The sequence below is a fragment of the Camelus bactrianus genome, chromosome 11 (assembly GCF_048773025.1).
Source record: "Camelus bactrianus isolate YW-2024 breed Bactrian camel chromosome 11, ASM4877302v1, whole genome shotgun sequence".
NCBI classification, from domain to species: domain Eukaryota; kingdom Metazoa; phylum Chordata; class Mammalia; order Artiodactyla; family Camelidae; genus Camelus; species Camelus bactrianus.
Genome location: NC_133549.1, coordinates 23,643,345 through 23,655,319, shown reverse-complemented (window position 1 = coordinate 23,655,319; position 11,975 = coordinate 23,643,345). Strand labels below are relative to the sequence as shown.

The window sequence follows — 11,975 nt, the reverse complement described above, 5'->3', positions numbered from 1 at the left end:
ACAGAACAGGGCAGCAGTCTCCAGAAAGGCAGGTTAGTACCGATGGGAAGCCCCCAGCTGCACCCAACTCTGAGCAGTTCAATGAGCCCCTTGCTTGCAGCTCCTGAGCCAACACCCACGCCCACCAGGGGGGCCTTGGGCCTCTCCCATCACGACCACCGCTGACTGGGAGAGGACCCCTCTGGCCTTGTCCTTCTCTGTATGTGCTTCTTGGGGAATTCATTCAACCTCTGTACAGAATTTATGGTTCACGAGTCCTTTTCACCTACAGAGAATCTTCCTGACTAAATGTTATAGGTGCCTGCAGGCTTATTGTCTGCAGAATTTTCCCGAAACTCTGGGCCATTAGCCATTATGAGCATCAGTCCAACACTGCAGTGCCTGACCCTGATGCCAGGAGGGTTAACAGGGAGGACCGTGTGCTGAGCTGGTGGCTGGGGGAAGAGGGTGGATGGGGCTGGCCTCTGTGGTTTGCTCTTAGAGGTTCAGAGGAGAAAATTAGCTGACAGCAGTGTGGTTTGTAAGTTCCCAGCAGGCTCCCACTTTCTTTCCAAGACCAAGGGGGCTTTTAGCCCACAATGTGCTGGCCTGACCCCTGGCCAGCTGCTTTCGCTCTGCTGGTGGCCACCAGAATGAATGGGATTAGAGCCTTGATAAAGGAGGCCCCAGTGAGCTCCTTTGTTGCTCAGCCATCGAGGGACATGGTAAGAAGACAGAATCTGTGAACCAGAGAGGTGAGCTCTCACCAGACACTGAATCTGCAGGTGCCTGGATCTGGGACTTCCCAACCTCCAGAATGAGAAGAAAGAAATTTCTGTCCTTTGTAAGCCATCCAGTCTATGGTATTTTTGTTTTAACAGCCTAAATGGACTCAGCCACAATTCCTCCTTGAAGAGCTCCAGAGGTGGCTTTCTCATTTAGCAGCTGCAGAGACTGAGCTCAGAGAGGTTAAGTAACTCGCCTGGGATCACACAGCTAGTAATGCCCAGAGCCCACCCCACAGCTGCCCCTCTGGATGTGACGGCCACGAAGGCCAGCTTCCACCCAGGGCCCCTGACTTTGCCTTCAAGGTGCTTTGCTCTCTGCCCTGAAAAATTCCCCGAAGAAAGGAAATACAAAGCAGTGATTACCTGCTGAAATTCCTCATAGAGCTACCCTGAACTGAGGCCCAGAGAGGGAGGGGGCCCAGCTTTGGTCACCAGGAAGCAGGTAGAGAGGCTGGGACCAGTGCCGGGTCTCGGCTGGCTGGCCGTCTTCTCCCCTGCGACGCGGGGATGGAAGTGGGGGCGGCCTCATGGGCGGGCGCCCGGGCATCCCACCTCGTGGACACGCAGGTGCACAGAGGCAGGAGGCCTCCGAGATCGGCAAGTGTGTTTCACAGATGGGGAAAATGTGTCCCCGAAAAGGGACGTGTCACCAGCCAACACCAGCAGCTGAAGGTGGTAAAATGGTACTTGGGTCCTGGGTTAGTGGTTCCCAAGCCCTATCAGGCACCAGAATCATCTGGAACGATTGTTTCAAACACAGCTCCTGGGACCAGTCCCAAACCTGCACATCAGAACCTCTCCTGAGGGGTCTGGCATCTGCTCTGCTGCTGAGCAACCCAGGCAGCTCCAGGATGTGGCCAGGGTCAGGGCTCATAGCACTGAGCGCTCCCGAGTGCACCTCCGGAGGGGGCTGGGCTGGGACTGACCTCTGGCCCCTGCACTGGGCTCTAGCCATGGGCAGGCGGGGTCGGGCTGGAGGGAGAGGGAGGAGAGTGTTCTCCCCTTGGGACCTGAAATAAGTGTTGGTTCAAAAACAACCTTCAGCCTTGAGTCACTCCTTCCTTTTTGTCGAGTAAATCTAGACCTAAGGGGCCAGGGGGCGGGGGAGGGGCGGGGAACTTCATTAGGTACAACATCATTTCAACTCCGCAATCCTCTCCATTAGCTCCAAAGGACAGAGGCTACATCTTATTCACTTCCGTATCCCAACTGCTCAGCCCAGAGCCAGGTCCAGAGCAGGCACTAAATAAATGCTTCTGCAGTTGAATTCCCATTATTAGCTACACTGTGTGAGTGGTGCTTTCACAGTAGATTTTTCTGCCACCTCTTGAGTTCCTGCAGACACCAGGAGTTGCTGAGAAGGCTGTATTCCAAGTCAAAATATTCATTATGACACATGCTGTTTGCAATTTCCACACCAATTTCCACACTCCCAGTCATTACCCCATAATGTGCTTGGGGAGGAAAACAAACCGCTCTCAGAAAGACAGCCGTGCAGTCGCCGAGGTCAGAGATCGGATGCCACACTCGGTGGCCCTGCCGGGGGCACTTCTCTGTGGGCCATGACACGGAGGGATTCCAGACCTGGGAGCCCTGGCCAGTGGGTCTTCAGCCAGCTGAGATCCAGGACCCCGGGGACCACAACCTTCCAGACACGTGGTAACTGCAGCATGTTTAATTGCAATGCTGGGGACCCTTTCAGTCATCAGAGCAACATAGAGAGCCCTCTGTTTGACACTTTCCCTTGTTTATCTCATTATAAAGAATAGCTGCACAGGGCACAAGTTTGCTCCTGGTCTCATTAGCTGCCTTCTCCTAATTGCAGGTTTTAAAGCAAGCTGAAGGCAGAGCCTCTGATGGAAATTAAACCCAAAGAGAAAGAGAACAAGAAAAGGCGTGGGAGTTGGATAATTGCATGCCTGTGTCTCTAGTGGTGGGCTCAGTCAAACGGAGCAGCAGATGGGGTCTAAACTGAAGGAAAAATGGAAATGAAGCTCAACTCAGACCAATGGTGATCAAAGCCAGCCACGAGAGCATTTCTGGACAAGCCTCTGGCTCTCCAGCTCGTTGCTTGCTTGGTGACTTTGCCTGGTAATTGGCTCTGACATTTCCCCCTGACCCCTGACCACACCACCTGGACCTCCTCTCTCTGCTGTCGGCTGGGGGAGGGTTCTGGCACCTGCTTCCAGGGCTGCAGTTCACTGGGCATCAGCCAGGGGACAGTTGGCCTCACTTTACCCCCTGCCTCTCGCACCCGCCCCACTCACTTTAATCCAGCCCCCTGCAAACCTAACCCAGCCATCTGAGGGCTTTGTACTCTTACCAAGCAGGGGCTAGATTTTTGTTTTAAACCCAGAATGCTGCTGAGCGCCTCCTCCAGCAGGGGTGAGAGGACAAGTCAGGGAATCAGAGTGTCCTGCTATGGAATCCATTGATTGCCATCTTTGTGACCTTAACCTCTCAGAACTGCCATCAGTAAAATGATGTCAATGGCCCCCAAACTGTTAGGAGGGTTACATCAGCTCTCTCCAGACAGCGCTGGCACATAGCAGGTACCCCATTTATATTAGTTCCCTATTCAGCCTCCAATTTCTGGGAAATCCGTCATGTTCTCTGGAGTGAAGGTCAGACTATTTGAGGGTTTTGAAATTTCTAGCTTTTCAGGGCAGCCTCTCTGGAAGAGACAGGGTGGCTCGGTGAGAAGAGCCTTATGGGTTTGAATCTCCTGTGCCCTTGGCGGTGGCCCCCATCCTTCTGGGCCTCCCGTCTCCCCTATGGCATCTGGGATGTGCAGACACTGTCCTGGGCCTGCCCTGCTTGGCTGACAAGGCTGTCCTGAGTTCTAGGTGGTTAAGGCAAGGAACCAAGCTCTGTAAACTGGGAAAAAGGAAAATTTACTCCAACTTAAATTGGTAGCTTATGGGAACAGGCAGCTTTGGAAAGCCACAGAGGAAAAGAGTTCCCAAGGACTAATACTGGAGGTTCCATGTGGGCTGGTACCACAGCTTTTGCGCAGCTAATTCAGTGGAAAGATCTTCCACTGTGGAGCCGGAAGAATCTTACGGATGTGCACCTGCCACGTGACTCCCAGTAGATTCCTTACCTGACTGTGGGAAGTGGAATTGTGAATTTCCATCGTTGACCATAATGGATGTAAATGCTCTTTATAAAATGGAGAGCACAGATCCACATGTTAGCTGTTTTGTGATTCTTCACTCTAGCCCCAAGGATGCTCAGCTCAACATTACATGCTGGTTGGTACTTCATTTAAAATCCCTGTAGAAGGGAAGCTACCCAGACCCTCACTGAAAGCCGGTTTATGTTTAAGCAGCATTTGAAGCAATTAGCCTTAACAAGATGATGTTTAACACAGAGGGGGATCTGTGGAATAGTGGCTTTCTAAAGATAATCCCTGGAGCCTGTGAATATGTTACCTTACATGGCAAAAGCGACTTTGCAGATGTAATTGAGTTAAGGATCTTAAGACAGGAATATCATCCTGGATTATCTAGGTGGGCCCAATGGAATCACTGGGCTCTAAAAACATAGAAGACAAAAGCAGGAGAGTCAGAGAAGGAGACGTGACAATGGAAGCAGGGGTCAGAGCCAGAGAGAGACTGGAAGAAGCTGCGATGCTGGCTTTGGGGTGGAGGAAGGAGCTGAGGGATGCAGGCAACCTCTGGAAGCTAGACAAGGCAAGTGGATTTCCCCTGGAGCCTCCAGAAGGAACACATCCCTGCAGATACCTTGATCTGAGCCCACTGAGATTCATTTCGGATTTCTGAACAACAAAGCTGAAAGATAATAATAAATCCGTGTATACTTTAAGATCCCAAATTTGCGTAACTTGTTAGAGCAGCAAAAAGAAACAAATACATAGATAAATGGAAACTCCGCAGCCTGCATACAAAAGTCCCATAGCCCGGGTGCAGAATGGGAGACACCTGGTTCAGCAGTCACACTTCGGAACAGAGCTCAGTGACTAACTGTCAGTGATGTGGCCGTGGTCGCAATGGCAGCTTCTGTGTTGAGTTGTTTTATGAGAAGCAGAGCGACTGGAATGAGAAGGGATGCTCTACATTCACTGAGGCCCGTGGGTCACACAGGAATAGTGGGTTCAGTTCAGGGCAAAACATTTCCAAGAGGACATTATAAAGTGACATCTCTCCTAAGTGTGAGAGGGAGCGGTAAGTCTCGCACCTTGCCAGTATCGCTTCATTGGATAGCAATTTGGAAATATGTATTAAAATCTTAATGCACGTATCTTTCAATCTAGCAATTGCATTGCTCTAAATTTATGGCACAGATAATCTCTACAAAGAGGTATATACAATGCAAGGATATTAATGATTGCTTTGTTTGTGGTAGCAAAATACTGGAAGCTACCTGTGTCCACCAATAAGGGACTGGTTTAATGCAATTTCAGTAATGCAATTTACTGAACTGCTTATGTAGTTCTTAAAAGAATCAGGTGGGACTTTAAATACTGATGTGGCGTCATCTCCAAAATTTATTATTGGGTTTAAGAAAAGCAGGGGGCAGAAGAGTGTATGCAATATTTTTGTCCAAAAAAAAAAAAATGCGTAGACTTTGCAATTGCATACAACTCCCTTGAAAAGACAGAAAGTGGTAACATGATTGACTCTGGGAGCAGGATTCGAGAGCCTGGAGGTCTGGCATGTGAGGTTTGATTTGTCCTTCATCTTACGTTTATTCTTTCTCCTTCCACATGCCTGCAATGACACATTAAAGGGAGAGAAAAGGGAAGGAAACAGAGGTCCCTGAAACCAGCTCATTGTGGGGCTGTTAAAAGAACTGAAATGTTTACTCTGTGCAGAGGACAAGGCTGAACCAATGGAGAAGATTTGGACTTTGAAATAAGGAAGGATTTTCCAACCATCAGAGCTGCCTGAAGGAAAGCCAGGCTGCCGAGTGAGGAGTGAAGTCTCTTGGCTGCTGGGCTGAGAAGCAGAGGCTGCATGAATCCTTCCTGCAGGGCCACAACCGGGTCTCAAGCTTTAGAGGACTTAGTATAGTGCAGACAGTCTCACCCTGGCTCCATATTATTATTTTTAACAATAAAAAGGATACTTTATTTTAAATGTAGCTAGTACCACAATCCATCAAAATATAATAGTTAACTACCTCTCAAATACAATCTTATAAATGATGTCTTCTAGAGGTTAAAAGTAAAGTGGATTCAATCAGTTTCTTTATAATTACCTATTTAGAACATGATAACAGAAGTAAAAAACAAAAACTGTCTCTTCTGAGGTCTTCTAAGAAAGGAAATCACAACAAGTTCCTGATGAGATAAACACCATTCCATTATTAAAATGGATTAAAAAGAAGCATAAATAGATTTGAATAGACATGTTGGTTTCCTGGGTTTTGCCCTTCTGTACAAACGTGACTCTTTATAGAGTTAAACTTGTATTTTGGCTTCCTGCCATAAGCAAGAAAGTCCTCAACAGAAGCTCAGAAATGACCTTAATGTCCTGGTGAAACATACTTCACCTGCTGATGGTCTCTTGGTGCCCCCGTGTCTAGTGTACCTGCTGTCCCCCCTCTGCTCAGCCATCTCCGTGATGCACCACACTCCAGCCATGGCATCCGCCTGAACATTCCCAAGGCCACCTTGTGAGGAGGAGCCATCACAGGTCACCACAGCGACACAACCTTGGTGACTCAGTGGCTCACCCACTCTCAGGCACTGTCCAACTGACACCTGGTGCAGCCGAATTTTCTTCCTGAAAGTCCACTGCTGGGATCCTCCTGACCCGTGACCCTTCATGAGCCACTTGATGAATGAATTTCTGACGTATCAAGGCAGAGGAGATTATTTAAAACCAATCCATGCTCTTCATTATAAATTCAGATCTGATTTGGGGCACCGTAGCCATAGCCTTTAAGCACTCTTAGACCCGCCTTCTGACCTGAGCAGCCTTAGGCTACCAGACACTCGTTGATCTGGTGGTGATAAAGCCTTTCCCACTGAAAGACTCTGGGGTGTTTTGACCCTTTGGTGATAAAAATGGGTTGCTAGGGTTTGGCATTGGGCTCAGATAGCTGCATCTCTTGGTAAATATTATTCGAACACCATTTAAATGATTTACAACCCAACTTCTTCCTCAGTTCAACATGCTCGTTGATGCTTCCATAGCTTTTGGATCTCAGATCAGGTCTTAAGGAAAAACACTGCCTCTTCTATTCACTCAGCAAAACATACGATGACACACTCATCAGGTGTGTCATGACATCCTGGACGTCAGGAGAATCACGTGGTCACCTTTTTCCAAAAATGCGTCCGACTCTAGGGCAAGGATGATGAAGAGTTTACTGCCACACATCCAAATCCGAAATGATAATTCTAAATTTTCCCCCCTTCCCCATACCCATGCCACTGTCATACTGTCCAAGTTCAGTGAAATAGTTTCTGTTCATGGCAAACAATTCTCCAGCAATTCCAGGTGGCTTTATTGGTGCAGTAGCTCCTTCTGGTTCTCCAAGCTCAGAAAAGGGAACAAGATCCCACATAAAGTGCAGCCCCCAGTTGAATCCTCCTTCCAACACAGGAGATGAGCTGTAGGTTAGGGTCAGCACTGATGGTGTCAGTCACCGGGCACCCTCCTGGATGGCAGCCAGCAAGGGCTCCGCCATCACACTCCCTCCACGGCGGCCATCCAGGAGCACCAGGACTTCTCCTGCAGCCAGGGCTGCTCTGGTTGTTCTTCCTCGAATCAATCCCTCTTTCTTTGTATTTCTTATTACTTTAATTTTTCCAGGGAGGTACCTTTGGACATACTCATCTAGGTCTCCTTTAAAATTGTTGTCAAGCCTGATTTCATAAAGAAGTGTGCGGTCTAGGAGGCTGGGCACAGGCCGAGCAAGGCACACAAGGCTTCGTTGTAGAAACAAATAGCAACACCAGCCACTAGCAAGTCCGTCAAATCAGACTTGTCTTTATCTGCTGCATCCTGGTGTCTAGCACATCTCTCTGGGAGCCCAAGACACATACTGAAGGCATGTTTCTCATACTTCAAGTCTCTCAAAGCCTGATCACTTTCATTAAATATCATACCCAGTTCAGAAGAGAATTTCACGTTTCACGTTATCTTTGCCTGAATCTTCAATAAGGTTATCTGTCCCATCAATTTTGTGTGCTTTGAACTGTGATTCTAATCCTTGACTTGGACCTCGAGTGAAACAGAGATAGAATTTGGGGGGGGGGGATGGTGCAGGGGGTCCAGACCCCTTGATGAGCACATTCTTAAGTGGTTGAGTCACTTTGCTGAAGTTGAAATGAACAAAAAGCAAAACCATCCAGGCTGCAGGTGCAAGAAGGCACCCATAACAAGTATCAAACAGTGACACCACTTCCCACTATAGACCCAGTGTAGCTGAAGGGCGGTTTTCAATTTCCTGGAGCAGAAGCTGCTGAAGACATAACCTAGTGCTGGAGGCTGGGTGTGCACTGGAGTGAGACTGAGAAACTCTGGGATGCAGTACGGGGTGCAGAGGGCCCACACTTCTGCAGCTTTGCCTCCAGGACCATGGCTCCATGTTGGAACCACCTGGGGGACTTTGAAATCTCCCTGATGCCGGGGCCCCACCCCAGGCCAACTGAATCCGAATAAGGAGTCTCAGTTCCATGCTGGCCTTATCTAATCCTGTCCCGCCTGGAGCTCAGGACAATCAGCTAAAACACTAATCTGATCATTTCACAACCCCCATCCACAGCCCAGAACCTTCCAGTGGTTTCCCACTGTACTTAGGACAAAGATTATGTCCTTGTCAAGGCCTGATATCCCTCTGAGTTCTGTTCTCCGTCTTGCCCTCTCATTCACCGGCAAGTACACGTTCCCCCTACTCACCACCAGAAACTTATCAGACGAGGTCAGGGGCATTCGCATGGTGACGGCCCTGGACTGCCATGAACTTACCAGAAGCACCACTAACACATTGACTGTGCCTCTCGACTGACCCTGGTTATTATTTTTTACTTTGATTAAAAACACAGGTGTACACATTACTTATTTCAAGTATTATCTAGGGGTAGAGGCAGCCAATTAGCCCATTACTGAAATCATGTACCTGGAATAATGATTATGCCTCAGAGTAATTCAGTTTCATCACTTGGATAGAGTAAAAGTGTTTCTACTGCTCTTAAGGAAATCAGGCATGAACAAGAATGACTGGCTTGTTATTAGGGGAGATACAGCTCTGGAGCTGGTGGATGGAAATTCTGCCAACTGAGATCAAGAAAGTGGGGGTGGGAATGATGGGTCCATTGTTGAGTCTGAGATGTCGTGAGGGTCTCTGGGGGGATGTCCAGAGCATGGTTGGTTGGATGATTTTGAAGAAGGAAGGAGAGTTCTAGGATGGAGACAAAGTTTGGGAAGCAGCAAGATTCAGGAGGTGCTTCAAACTATGTAAGTGAAGAGATCACCCAGCAACTGGGTGTTCAGTGAATGAGACCCAGAAAACCCCAACGTTTCTGGGGCAGGTGGAGAGAAGGATGGAGACCAAGAGAAGAGCAGAGAAAGGGACACTGAGGGCAGAAAGCAAAGAGTGAAGAAGTTTCAGAAAGAGAGACAATGTGGCAAAAAGACCAGTAAGATGAAGCCATCTCTATGACCTAGGCCAGAGGAGTGGGGAGTCTGTGGGGACTGTGTCAGGTGTGGGGCGAGGAGCAGGATGGAGGTGGGGATCAGAGCACAGAACACAGAGCTGTGAACAGAGGGTGAGGGAGGGCCTGCACAGACAGATGAGGAGTGGCTGCTCCCCTCTGCACACTAAATAAAGTTTAAAAAAAAGAAGAAGAAAGACTGGTGTCCCTGTTTTCCAACCTCTCAATGGCCCAAAGTCTTCTTCCAAACTCACAGACTGTGGTGTGTGGTGTGTGGGGGGCGGGGGACTGTGCTTAAGTCACTTTGCTTTCAGATTCTTGCCTTTAAGCTATTTAAAACAAAACAAAAATTTTAAATGCATCTCATATCAGTCAGGATTCTCCAGGGAAATAAAACAAAATATATTAAGTGATTTATATAGAAATTAGCTCCTGTGATTTTGAGGGCTAGCTGACATTCTTAGGGCTGGCAGACTGGAGACTCAGGCAGGAGATGATGTGACAGCCTTGATACAGAATTTCTTCTACTCCAGGAAAACTCAACCTTTGCTTTTAAAGCCTTGCACTGATTGGATGAGCATCCCCTGCCATTACTGAGGGCAATGGTCTCCTTTATAATCTGATGATTATAGATGTTAGTCACATCTGCAAAGCAGCTGCACTGCAACACCGAGATTAGCATTTGATTAAATAGCTGGCTACTGTCTTCCAGCCAAGTTGATACATAAAACTAACCATCTCACCTCCTAAATCCTGCAGTCTGCTAGTCTCCTGCTCCAGCCAGACCACTGACAGAGGGTTGTGTCCGTTTAATAAAATATCAGAAAATGGAAGTGGGGGCCCGCCAATGGCCCCTCAATAAGGCATGAAAAATCAGAGGCAGCTGCAATTCCACTTTTTCAGACCGTCTTCAGCTCTTTTGGAGCTCCCCCCACATGGCCTGTGAGATACAAGGAACTGTCTCATTATTTATCCAACAGTGTAGTCGCAAGGTGGCTTTCTCCAGGCGTGTTAGCAAGCAGGCGCCTTGACCCTGACAAACAGCTGGGGAGCTGATACAGCGCTCCCTCCCACACCCTGCTCTTCCGGGTGAATCTAACAAGGCTAAATCGGTCCTCTGCGCTGGCTGTTTTTTTCCTCCCTTCTTCTAATGTCAACCTGTCAGCAACGTGAGCAGATGATCCTCTAGGGCCACAGCTCTACTGTCACAATGGGAATGAGAAGCCACAGAGACACCCACGAGGTCACCCCTGAACGATGCTCTCCGTCCCAACAGAATACAGCTGATGACCAGAAACGAATCACAGACTGCAGGACTGGTCTGCACTGTGCGTCACTCGCTGTAGACCAGGGTGGAGGGCGCAGGGGGTGGAAAGCGGGCTGGGGGACCCTGGGATTCCTGCCCGCCTGCCCCTTGTCGGTGCACTTGCTGCCTTAGCTCTTTGTAGCTCTTATTCCTCTCCCAGCTTTTAAACTGGTAGACCCGCAGCGACCAGCACCCTGGAAAGGTGCGGTTGTAGACATGGATCAACATTTCTCCAACTGACCAATAAGACTCAGACTATTGGGATAAAGTGTGGCCCCACTAGACCAGGCATTCCCATTGCAGGGTCCAGGGGAAAAATGCTCCTTTGTTTTCACTAACTTCTCAAATGTAGCATTCCTTCAGTTACACATGTCGGTGATACTCCAGAGCAGTCATCTCAGCACCTGTGACGTTGTCACTAGTGGTAATCACAGATATTTCCAGATTACATCATAGTCGTGGCAGAATTCTCAAGATAGCGTTTCTCCTCGTCACTACTTCAAAATGACACCAATGTGAGTCGGTTGCCAGATCTTGATGTAATGCGTTAATAATGAAGCACACATATAACTCTATCATGTGTTTTTTTGAACATGTTTATAATTGCATTTCAATGTAATAAAGTTTCCATTGTAACCCAATGTCCATTGTTTTGTGTGCTGTAAAACATGATTCTGAGGAAGTCATGGCAGAGGAAAAGATTCAGAACTTCTGCACTAGATCAATGGTTTTCAAACCACAAGTATGATCCAAGCTGTCATGGGTCAGAAAATCAACTTAGTGGGTGACAACTGGCATCCTTCTTTAAGAAAAATGAATAAAATAGAAAATATCAGAGTCCATCATGTGTGCTAAAGATATATCAGACATTTATCATTGTGTGGCCTGTGTGTGCCACTTCACAAAATAAAATGCATGTCTTAGTGTGCTTGTAGTTGAAGTTTGAAAGTCACAGCTCCAGATGGCAACACTTGCGAGGACGGGTTCATGTCCATGTTTAGCTCAGCATTTTTCATCTCTCCAGGACTGAGGACGATGCTTGGAGTTAACAGGTGCATGTCAGATATCTACAAAATGAAGCAAAAAATGCACAGAGTAGGAACCATCTGTATGATACACAACACCATCCGACATGGCTAGAAAACCATTCAAGAAATATCTTTTGAGTTTTGACCATGTGCTGGGGCACATGCTGGGTTGCTGGAGTTCCAGTAGTGAATAGTCTATGGTTTCCCCTTTAGTCTAGCAGCATGAACTATATTAATTTTGCCAC

General features: G+C 47.9%; 1 pseudogene; it reads right to left on the bottom strand.

Annotated features, from left to right (window-relative positions):
* Window positions 1-2,597: 2,597 nt before the first annotated feature.
* On the bottom strand, window positions 2,598-11,331 carry LOC105067611 (polypeptide N-acetylgalactosaminyltransferase 11 pseudogene; annotated as a pseudogene).
* Window positions 11,332-11,975: the final 644 nt, after the last annotated feature.